The 11751-nt window shown below is 38.9% G+C and overlaps 1 long non-coding RNA gene across 1 annotated transcript; it reads right to left on the bottom strand.

Annotated features, from left to right (window-relative positions):
• Positions 1-1660: 1660 nt before the first annotated feature.
• Positions 1661-11719, bottom strand: LOC148225294 (uncharacterized). Its single transcript, XR_015801298.1, has 3 exons — positions 11469-11719; positions 8124-8213; positions 1661-3022 (listed from the first exon to the last, which is right to left on the bottom strand). It is a non-coding gene; the product is annotated as an uncharacterized LOC148225294 (long non-coding RNA).
• Between the last annotated feature and the right edge of the window lie 32 nt (positions 11720-11751).

Below are 11751 nucleotides of genomic sequence, written 5' to 3'. Positions count from 1 at the left end.
GGCAGTGCCCTGTATTTAAGTCACAAAAGATTAAATCCTACATGACATGCAATACAGATGCCAAGGTCTTTTCTATCAAAGGAGCTTCTTAAAATTCATGAGAAGTGATGAGAAAGACTTGATATGTGTAGAAAGTGAGGAGAAAGTGATTGATACATCTTGCAAATACATACCTGCCCAAGTCATTAACATGAGGGAGGGAGAAAGGATACCATGGTTCACAGAGAAAATGCAGTTTATAGAAATATCTCTGAAAGCATTCAGCTAATTAAAGGCCTGACACAGGAAAGTATTACTCACATGAGTAGTCAAAATGGTAATCAAACCACCTCTGTAAGGGCAACTCATGAGTAAAGGTTTGCTGTCAAGACCTGAATGAAGCAAATGCATGAAAAGTCTGCACCGATGATTAAATCCTGTGCTTGTTAAAATGTAATAATTCCACTGACAGGGAAGAGATTTGATTAGTGTGCTTGGACAGGAAGGCATTATTATGGAGGAGTGATTTATAGTATAAAGAGGCACAAAATTTGCAGATTTTTTGTACATGTTCAAACACAATCCAAGGGTATTCTTTTTCACAAAGCAAGGCCTTGTGCAATTAAAAGCATTCTTTGATTTTACTGAAGTGGATAGATATTTCTACTGGTTTCTAGTAAAAAAAAAACCTTTCTAGTTTATAAATGTTGGGTTGGTGGTTTGATTGATTTTCCATATTAAACAAAGTTCAAAAGGACTTTGCTCTTGAATAATTGAGATTCCATGCAGATGGGTGGCATAAGATCTGTGTCAGAGTGACTTCTTGTGCTGTAGATTATGAGTAATAACAGTACCTGATAACTGAGTGTACATTTCATGAAAAAGTCAAATATAGTCCACTGAAATCACTGGGAATCTTTCTGCTGGTGTGGTGGACTTTTTCCTAAGTCAGCAGATCTACTAGATCTTCAGAGATCTATTTTCTTCTGCATTTAAATGCAAATTAATAAGGATTCAGTCTGTTATGGGGTCACTGAGAAAAAGAAATAGAGTTTCTGTGACTGGCTTTAGAGTGCTCTCATGGCTTGGGCAGGACATCACCTTCTCAGCTAATATAAATTTGCATGCTTCCATAGCCTTGAATGCAGCTGTGATGGTTAATACTAGATGAGGCTCAGGGGCTGCTGTGTTCTTGGAAACTGGCCTCCAATTACCTCTTCCAATAGCCAAAAACTACTCCCCAGTATTCTTATTCCATGCCTGTTCACTAACAACAAATATAAATGCTTTGTCTAGGGGCCTGGGGGGCCTGGGACACTACTTGGAAGTAAAAATAATGAACATGTCCCTATAATCACCCATGAGATTGCATCTTGAGCACTGTGTTCCGTTGTGGTCTTCCACTATAAAAAGGACATTGTCATACTGACATGAGTTCAGTACTGGGCCAATGAGATAGTTGGAGGTGGAAACACAGGATATATGAGGGGTGCTAGGTGATTTCACTTGTGTCTTGGTTTAATTTAAATTTTCTCAAAAAATGTCTTGATTTAATTTGAATTTTTTGGCTAATGCACTAAATAATGTTATAGTTTTGACTTTCTAATTTAAATACACTTATTTTTTTTCTGTTGTGAGACAGAACCAGGAGCAAAAGAGCAAGACAGGTCCAAAACTTAACTTTAAAGGGTATAAAAAACTTTATTAACTATACAAAGAAAGAGAAAGAGAATAAGATCTTCAAACCACTCCGTCCCCTCTCTCAACCTTCATAACAACAAAACAAACAGACAAAACCTACTTCAGTCAGTTCCCAACTTAAATAGTCTTTTTCAGTTCACTTCGGAGAGAGGTTTCCTCTTGTCAGGCCATAGAGACTTTTTCACAAGGAGAGGAAAAAAACCCAGTTATCTCGTGGCTTCACTTTCCACGATTTGCATCTGCCCGGGAAAAGAACTTAGAAATGGTGAGGCTCCTCCCATCTTCACAGCTTTCCCAAAGCTGTGCTTATGGGCCGTGTTAAACTCATGGGGTATTTACTTTTAAGAATGAACTGTTCCAAACCAAAAATTCTCTTAATCTCTCTTTCTCTCTGTTCATGTGACATCTCCAGAAACAGAGATCCCCTTTTCTCCTCGGGGCTCAGGATCTTTAACACAGGTGCTTTTGCTTAACAATCTATCAAATGGAACACTTCAACCCCGGCATGTGTTTCTCCATGGTTTATAGGAATATTGAGTAGAATATCAGTTCATCCCTATAACTTCACAAAAGGATTTTCAGCCAACCTTCATAGCATCTTCTCATTCTCCTTCCATCTAAAGAAACTTAGCTGTTGCTTTACTGACTTTGTATCTTTTCTGTTTTTTCCCTTTTATTCAAAGGAAAATCAGAGGTCTGTAGGTCTTATCTGAGCACTAAAGAGTTAAAGTTTCACACAGAAGCTGCAAGAGTTGGGCCAGGCCCAGGCTATGCTGGGTGGGGAGGGCTGAGATGTCCATCAGCTTTTTGGGGATTTAACTGCAGCCCCGCACTGCCCATGGCCACCCTGCTCCCAGACAGGCCCGGCTGCCTCCCCCCCGGGCTGTTCAGGAGCCGGGCCCCAGAGCCGCGGGCCCGCAGGGAAGGAAGCCGGGCTGAGGTTTTATCAAGGAGCCTCTCCTCCCCCCGGTCCCCTGGTTTGCAAACGGGGCCCTCCCGAGCCTCCCCCCAGCATGGGAGGGAGCCCGGGAGATCGGTGCTACCTGACCAGCCACCAGAAATAAAAGACAACTTTTTCCCGGGTTACCTCCTTTAAAATGTGTGTTCACGGAGCGAACCAGCCCTCTCCAATTGGTTTTCCAGGCTGTCAATAACCAAACCAGCCCTCAATTGGTCCCATCAACTCACAGAGGAAGTTCTCATAGAGAAAAACCTCTGTCCTTCCCCAGGTGAAGCCAGCACAACTCGGAAAGAGGCAGTTTTAAGTGAGACTTTATTTCTGTCTTCTATCTTCTATCTAAGGATGGTTCATACTTAAAGGTTGATGGGCAGTGGGACCAAGCTGCAATAAGAAAAATTCTGTTTAGATGTTAGGAAACACATTTTTACAATAAGAACAGACAAGTATTAGAACACATTGCCAGAGAGGCTGCACACTCTTCATCTTTGGTGATATTCCAAACTTGCCAGGCCAAGTCTCTGAGCACCTAGTTGCACCTGCTTTGTGCTGAGATTAAACCACATTCCACCACATAGGTCCTTTCTAGTTCTAAATTATTCTATGGTTCTGTGTAAGTCTTTTTTAATCTCACAAGCAGAGATTTGTTGCAACTGAAATACCACTTTCATGTATTATCGTCATGCATTAAAAGAACACCTTATGTTCCTCTCTGGGTTTTCACTAGACTCAAGTTCTGTTAGTGCAGAGTGAAAGTTAAAACCATAGACACGTTTGTTCATCTTCTAATACAACAGCTAACAGGATATTAAATGGATAGGAACAAATTCAAAACAAAGCATAGCAATTATTTTTGTACTGTGGAAGCTTGAGGTTCACATGGAATCCAGGACTGGACAGGCATATTGAGGAGAAATCTGGTGACGATTTCATAAACAGAAACTACCTCTGACTCCAGAAGTCTCAGAGTTGCAAATTTTCAGAAAACTGAAGTATATTCTAGGCTGCTATTATTTCATACTTTATTCTTATACTTTTCCTTATGCATCTACTATTTATTGCCATCAGACAAAAGGTATTGGATTAGATGATCTTTTGATCTGACTTAATATAGCTGTTCTTTTGGTCTCTTCTCCTTTTCTGTTATGTTGAGATAATTTTTTTTCTTCTCCCCTGGAGCTCTTGGCTAAAGAATGCCCAGCCCTCTGGGAGCAGTACACGTGCACCTTGCTCATTGCATGGGGCTGCTTAATGCAGTCAGGCTCTTCAGAGACTTCAGCTGTCAAAATCTTTCCAATTCTTGACAGCAGACTTCACAGAGGGTTTATAGAGATTTGAGATTTGATCAAATTTGTGCTAAAGGCATATATCTAGTAGGTTCTTCCCACTTTCCAACTTTTGCACTAGAGCATAAAATGTGGGGCATATAATCAACGAATAACAGCAAGATTCTTTTATTAGAATAAGAAAACCACATTTTCTCTAAAAATATTTAGCCCTTTTTGGTTTAAAACTATTAGTGAGACACAGATACTTGCCCTGAAAAATGATTTTACTACAATTACTTAATTAATTAAATGAAAAAGGGTGATGAGCAAATGAAAAATATTGTCTCATACTGGAAGGTGTTGGACAGGTTTAATATCATATGTCACATATACTGATACTTTGAGTTTTGCTGGTTTCTAAACCATACAAGTTAGTCTAGACTTCCAGGGCTCTACAGTTTGTAGAACAGTGCAGTTTTAATCCCATTTAGTTTAGTTAACGAGATGCAGAACTGGGGTGAAGAAGCTACAGACTGAAAACAAAATAAAATAAGAACAGGCTTTTAAGCTTGTGCTGTTCATGACCATCCAATACCTTGCATCATGTTCAGCTTCAGATTCATCAGGTAGGATTACAGAGAGATACTCCCATGTTAGTTCCACATAATAATTTCCTGGGGGGTGGGTTGAGGGAAAAGGAGGAGACTTCATGAACTCTCTGAAGCCAATTTTGGGGACTACATGCTCGTGAGAGATTGGGCACTTTGCAGGCTACCCAGAGCCAGCAGTTTTGTCGTGCAGAATCCCTGGTCTGGCCAGCCAGCCCAAAACCCACAGGTTCACAGTCTGCCAGCCTGCTGAGCAGGCAGCAAGAGGTGGAGCAACAGAGGAGTGATGCAGGTAGGACAGCCACACGACATGGCACGGTGTCATAGGAAACCAAGCCTTGTCACAGCTGCAGATTGAGACTCTTCTTGCTGCTCACACACCTCAGTGGAGTCCTGTAGTCTAGGGTTAAGTCCTCGTCTCTTTGAGAGGGATTCTGAGTTTATAGCATGCATGAAGGCTAGTAATACATTTCTCCTCGTTCTTCTCTTTGCAATGCCAGCCTAGTTTTTGTTGGGAACTCTTTCTTAATGGGTATTAATATGGTGTAGATCCCATTATGGTTATGATTTCTTGTGAGGCCAGAAATGCAAGTACACTAGTGAATAAATGATGCAAGTATTATTTTCTGGGTAGTTGAGAAGAAGGCAAATAAAATATCCAGATCTGATGTCAGTTATTCAAACGTTTTTCACTGGAGAATATCTCTTGATATGCAGTCACTGTGGCCTAATCTAGCCCGTTTCTTGTGAATAAAAAAAAAAATTAAAATCAGCTGAGTGGAGAAAAAAACAACTTACTTTAATTTTTTGTTTGTTTTTTAAATTTTTTCTTTTTTATTCTGATAACAGATAAAACAATAACTTGTTTTGTAAAATACAGTAGTGCCCTACTGAGGTATATAAAAGATTAAGGAAAACCAATCATTCAGTTAGTTCAGTTCTCTTTTCCATCTAACTCTGGATCTCAGTTTCCAACTTCAAAGGAGCTCATTTTGGTCCACAAACCAAATAGAATTTGGACATTATATCACATTGGAACAAGCCTTTGTGACAAAGAGGTATTCAAAACTCAGTGAAGTGAGAAGTACATTAAAACTGGTATATCCAACATATCTATGTGCATTCCTGAGATATACATCTATATATTTTTTTATTACTAATACTAATAAAGGCAGGGCACGGGTGCAGCAGGCCTTAGTTTCTGTCTTTGGGGACTTTCATCTTTAATATAGTCTCTTAAAAATACATGCATTGCTACATTTTTCATTACCCTTAATTTTTTCATCAATCACGTTAATTTATACAGGGGGCACTTAATAATAGCTAATTAACACTTATGACTTTTTAAATTAAAAGACCTTTGGAGAGATTACTGCTGATTGCGAAAAGGTTTTTGTTCCTCCCATTAAAAAGAGAAAGAAAGAAAGACAGAAGATCTGGCTCGGGCATATGAGGGGAGCTTCTCTCTTGCTTCACTGATCCTACAACAAATGAAAACAGCAAAGGCCTGTGCAAAGGCAATGCTGCTATTAGCCTACACTCCTGAAAGGTGCCTTTATTTTAACTGATTATTAAGCAGTATATACATTATTCAGAGTGACCTTTAAATAGCTGAAAATTAAATTATAATTTACTGGGGAGATATCTAAACCCATGTAGCTATTATTACAAAAAAAAAACCCATGATGTCATACAATGTCCTGAAAATATATTGAAATGAAGAGAGAAAAAGCATTAAATTTTGACAGTGAGAAGGCTCTCATGGATTGAAATCGTACTTTTTAATAGCTCCCCTGTTATTACAGTGAGAAATAGACCATGTTTAGTTTTTGATTGCAGTCATTTTTGGATATATCAGGGAGCTGTTTGGATTCACACCACTTTCCTTCTCTAGTAATGACAGTATGATTCCTTCCTTTTAATAAACAAATGTGTCCCTCAAAATTGAGCACACATGCTAAACACTTCCAATATTCTCTAAATCTCAGTGATTGGCCAGAAAACTCTGTTTTAAAGCATCAGTGAGAGCTTTTTTTCCTTTTTTTTTTTGGGTTGCTATTGTAATTTTTATAATAACTATTGCTGTAGTTATTATAGTATATAGTATAGTTATTGCTATAATAGCAGTGATATTTGATGATGATTATGATGATGATGATGATGTTATCCCACCAATAGGTGTCTCCATTCCCTGGCAGAGTCCACAGAAATACTTGGTATCTGACAGGAGGGAATCCATTCTGAAAGGACAATATTCCATCCCTGAGATAACCTCTGACCACCCCCCTTGCAATGGCCTCCCTTCAGCTGCCCAGGGCCTGAGGGAAGGCTCCAGCACACACAGTGCTTCCTCCCAGATTCACCCTTTTGCTTTTACTCTTTACAGGTGAGCATATCAGGCTGCTGGTAGCAGCTACTGTTTTATGAATTTCTTTTCTAGACAAGATGAATGCAGGCTCATGCAGTACAAAAAGACCAGCATCATCCGTGTTTGGGAGTTTCACTCTTTTTTTTAGGAGTATATCAAAAGGTGCCACCCTGGTGGTGGCAGCATTCTGTAGGTCCCATTTCACAGTAAGGCCTGTGTTTTGCACAGTCTGCCTGTCATGAATTTAAATCACATGGGATAGTTTGAAGAGCACAGGGCCGAGGCTGGAGCCCTGCAGAGCCCCACTAGGGACTGTGCTACACGGGGTGATGTCTCAGCTCTCTCACAGCTCCAAACTGGAGAAAGGACACAGCCAGTTCACAACACTGCATACCTGTTCTCCCCTTTCAGTCAGGATTTTCTGCAGTAAAGGACTACCAAGTCACCAAAAAAATGATGGGAATATTATTCTCGGATGCCAAGACAGTCTTAGAGCTGGGGCAGCAGGAGTCAGCAGCAGTGTTATCAGAGGCAGCATGTGCCAGCCTAGCTGAGTGATGGGAATTGAAGTGTGGTGGGGGCATTTTTTCACTTCTTTACTTTCACTTCTATAGGCCAGCCTGTATCAGGAATCAAAGCAGTGTAACAAAAGAAATCCCTGCAACAGGGTAGCAAGGCAGTACAGCATGGCTCTGAAATTGCCTAACATCTCGATGAACTGGATTTACATATAAATGATGTCAAACAAACATACTCTCCATAATGCTTTGCCAGTAACCACCTCAACATTATTCACTTTGATATTGTTACACGCTGTGAAAACATGCATGAACTAAAAGAGTTTTACTATGTTCTACAGGCTAGAAAAAACAATTATAAATAAAACCAAAAAACAAATAGTCATTATTATATATTGGCAATTCACTTGATAATGGCCCACATAGTTACAAGCAACATCCCTTATGTCAGAATTTCATGCCACAAGTGCCCTCACAGTTTAAAATATAACTGCTGTGGTATGCTCTGTTGAATTACCAAATAAATGATTAATAATAATTAAAAAGGAATTTGAAAAAACTAAGCTTCAATTTACAAATGATTTGCAATTGAACACTGAAATTTTTAAACCTCTCAGGCTCCTTAATCCGTGCTTCCAGAAGGTTCCTGATTTTTTCTCTCCCTACAAACAGACAAACATTTTTGCATCATTATCAGTAACAGCATCAGTGATTCATACTTACTTTACTGTCTCAGAAAGCCTCAAATGCTCTGCAGATTGAAGTGTATGGAATTCTGATCCTGCATATAACAACAGTCTGTGGAAACATCATCTGCAAAGATCAGGAAGATGGACATATGTTTAATATCTTGATTTTCTGCTGAGAGAAAGGTTATAGCAATACTTAACACAACTTGAGAGAACAAAAACTCAAGGGAAGATGGAATTCATGGTAATTGGTAGTGTGCTCTCAGAGAATGGATTTTTTCCCCATACTATCTTCATAAGTAAGAGCAAAGACACTTTACCAAGTAATTCATCTCTCTACTTATATGTTCAACAATTTAAAATCATCATCTATTGTTTTTTATATGACAGCAATAGACATGGTGAAACCCCTGGTGGATTTCATTAAGTCTTTGGCAAATCTTCCCTTTTTGGGATTAAATCTCTTCTTTGTCTCTTTTTGGGAAGTGGGTGGACATTTAAGGTTTACAATGAGTAGACAGTTAAGCTTCAGGGGCTTAAACTATGTGTATGGCTCAAAGTGGAGTTTCTCAGAAGGCTTGGCTGTTTTCCCTGGAGATTTAACATCTGTTTGATCTCTACTGGAAGACTACACACTGTGAGATCCCCTTAACTGAAGATGTCCCCAGCATTTATATGCTGCTTCTGGGACTTTGTGAACTGCCTTGTCCCCAGGAAGCACTGCTATCATGGCAGTGCATAAATCAGAACTGGAACTTTGATGTAAATGGGGCTGAATCCATTAATTGCTTTAAAAGTCTTTGTGATTTGCATTGTCCCAGAGGACATGCAGTTATAGTGATTCAAAGATCATACCACGCTCTTTGATGTTGCCAGGGCTGGATTCATTATTGCCTGAAATTGTAAGAACAAAGCTTTACATGGACACTGGAAATTAGCTGAGAGCCAGTGTGAGGATGGGATCCATGCTATTTACTTCTCCAGGCTTAATGAGCCTTGGAAGACCCCAGCACTTTCTTGGTACACAGGAATTCCGTTTCTTTTCTGGATTGCTGTCAGCCTGGTTTTTGAAGTATCAGGATAACAGCCTGTGCACGAGTCTGCCTTATTGCACACATGAGGTAGCCTCTCTGAACATCTTTTAGTTGTAAAAGTCACCTTTCAGCTCTGTGCTTAGTCTCCAAAAGCTGTAAAGATATCTTTGCTCACAGATAGAACTCCAGAGCTCAAGTCCCATTGTTCAGAAATTGTACTCAGACTTCAGAGCCCAAAGCTGTAGTGTATGTGCAAATTTTACTCTAGTTCTTTGGACCAGAAAAACAAGTCTATTACTTTCCCAGGATGAAATTAATTCATTATACTGTGTAGAAAGCTAACACGCATGTAAGAAAGAAATCGGATTAATTTTGTAGCCTGCACAGAAATAATTTAAAAATATACACGTAGAAGGGAAAAATGGGCAATGAAATAACAGTAATGTAATCAATAATAATAATAGTAATTAGCAATTCCTTTTCATTTTCCAGACCCGGCAAGGAAGAGTTAAAACAGTTTGTACCAATTATTGACTACAAGATCTGCAAATGATTGCATAAAATTTCCAAAATATGCCTGCAAGCTTCTATTATTGATGTTGTGCCCCAGGACATGCACATATGGATTTAATTGTCTAAAGTGTTTTATTAATTAAATTGCTATGATTTACCTCTCCCATGTTAGCATTTACAGTTTATGAAACAGCTCGTAATTAGGAAATGACTATACTGATGTTGCTTGTTTACTTTGCAAGCAATACATAATAGTGCCACATTCCTCTTTTTAAACCCACCCTCCCAGGCTACCTTTTTTTCTAGTCCGATTAATAGGCAACTGCTGCTGGTGCGTTAAATTGCTTTTTGGATATGTTTAGGGGCGAAGATAACTGCCAGGGCTACTGCTGCTGTTGGAGTGCACAGCAGCATCCTTCATCCTAGACTGGAAGCTTCATCCAGAGCTCAGTGAAGTTAACAGACCTCTTACATTGGTGTGTTTTGCATCTGTCCCAACAAGCAAAAATTAGTCTTTTCACCCCCTAATCACAGTATCATGTTGATTGTGGAACATCCAGAATACTCTAACCAGACACATACTACTTTATTCTCAGAGACAAGGTTTTGTTTTTTGTTTTCTTTACTGACTCTCAGAAAGATTTTCTGAAATACTAATGAATAAATGCCCTGAAGTTGCACAATTTATCCAAACAAAAGAGAGGCTGTAAGTTTAATGTGGAAGAATATTTGCAAATGAATAGATCAAAGGTGCATCTAAAGCTAATGAAATGGATAATCCATCTCTGTCTGGAAGTCAGCATCATTAAATTTATAATTAAATTCTATAGTCTCAAATTTTGCATTTTTTTGTTTATTTGGAGAATGCAGACACCCTATAAATGACCCACATATATATATGGAGGAAAAGAGAGAAGAATGGAGTGTTAGTATAGCAGGCAGTTGGACCTGATGATCGTTCTGGATGCCTTCCAAATGAAATTTCCATTCTATTATAGTCTAGTCTAGTTTAGTCTAGTCTATGTGTTAAGACCAGAATGGAAGATAATGATCACTTGAGTAAAATTTGCCACAAAATGTCACTTGCTAGCTTGTAAAAAATATTCCTACTCTGTTCCCATTCTCCTACTCTTCTCACTGAGATAAGATCTTATATAGGCACCACCTCTTGCACTCCCATAAATTTCAAAAGCCTTTACAACCCTTGCTGATGCCAAGCAACTCAGTAGTCTGCTCTCTCCAGCTTCCTACTGAGATCAGGGAGAGTAGGAATGGGCACAATGCAATTGATGGCATTAATTCAACTTAAATGTGTCCTGGCTTGTCTGTGATGCAAGCTAAAACCCACATGCATCTTTGGTTGAAAGCTGCATTTTAAAACAGATATTTGCAAAGGAAAATTGATATGAGGGATAAGAAACAGGACTTGAGATGTTAATTTAAAACCTGTTGCTTTCCCCTGAAAGGAAATTTAACCCTTCATATGAAAAAAAAGGCTTGCCCTTCTTAAGATTTCACGTTATTAATGTAGAAGTGCAGTAGATATCTGGGTAGTGTCACATCTTCGATTCCCCTGCTGATGTATTTATACAGTGTTTAATAGAGGCCTTTCACAAGACAATAAAATGATCTTTCTTTCATTTCAAGTTTCTGCCATTGTTCATAGCAGCCTTGGACTGTTTTAGTGGTTTTGGTAAAACATGAAGTTGTCTTAAAAATTATTGCTGCCCCTGTGGCTTATTGATCCTTTGGTGTGTAGTGAATTATATTTCAAAGTGGTAAATTAATAAAGGAGCTCTCTACATATAAAAGTTCTTTTGAATGGGATTTACCGACACCATTGTCTCAACTTTGATTGTGTCTGATGAATGACTGAGGTCATGTCCATCTTCAACTGGGCTGATAAGTTAGTTTCTTCCTCCTTTTCTAGCTCTGTAATAGAAATAGAAAATTTCTGTGGTCAAGCGATGCACTAGAAAAGAATTAAAACCAGTTAAAAAGGGAGTTTTCAGGTGGAGCCTTATTTAATGTCCCTCATTTAATGTCTCAAAATGTTCATGAAAGCCAGTTCTGCTAAGTCCTATGAAGTCTGCTAGGCATGCAACATCTTTGAAA

The sequence above is a fragment of the Sturnus vulgaris genome, chromosome 1 (genome assembly GCF_052056855.1).
Source record: "Sturnus vulgaris isolate bStuVul1 chromosome 1, bStuVul1.hap1, whole genome shotgun sequence".
Classification (NCBI taxonomy): Eukaryota; Metazoa; Chordata; class Aves; order Passeriformes; family Sturnidae; genus Sturnus; species Sturnus vulgaris.
This window is presented reverse-complemented; position numbering and strand designations above follow the sequence as displayed.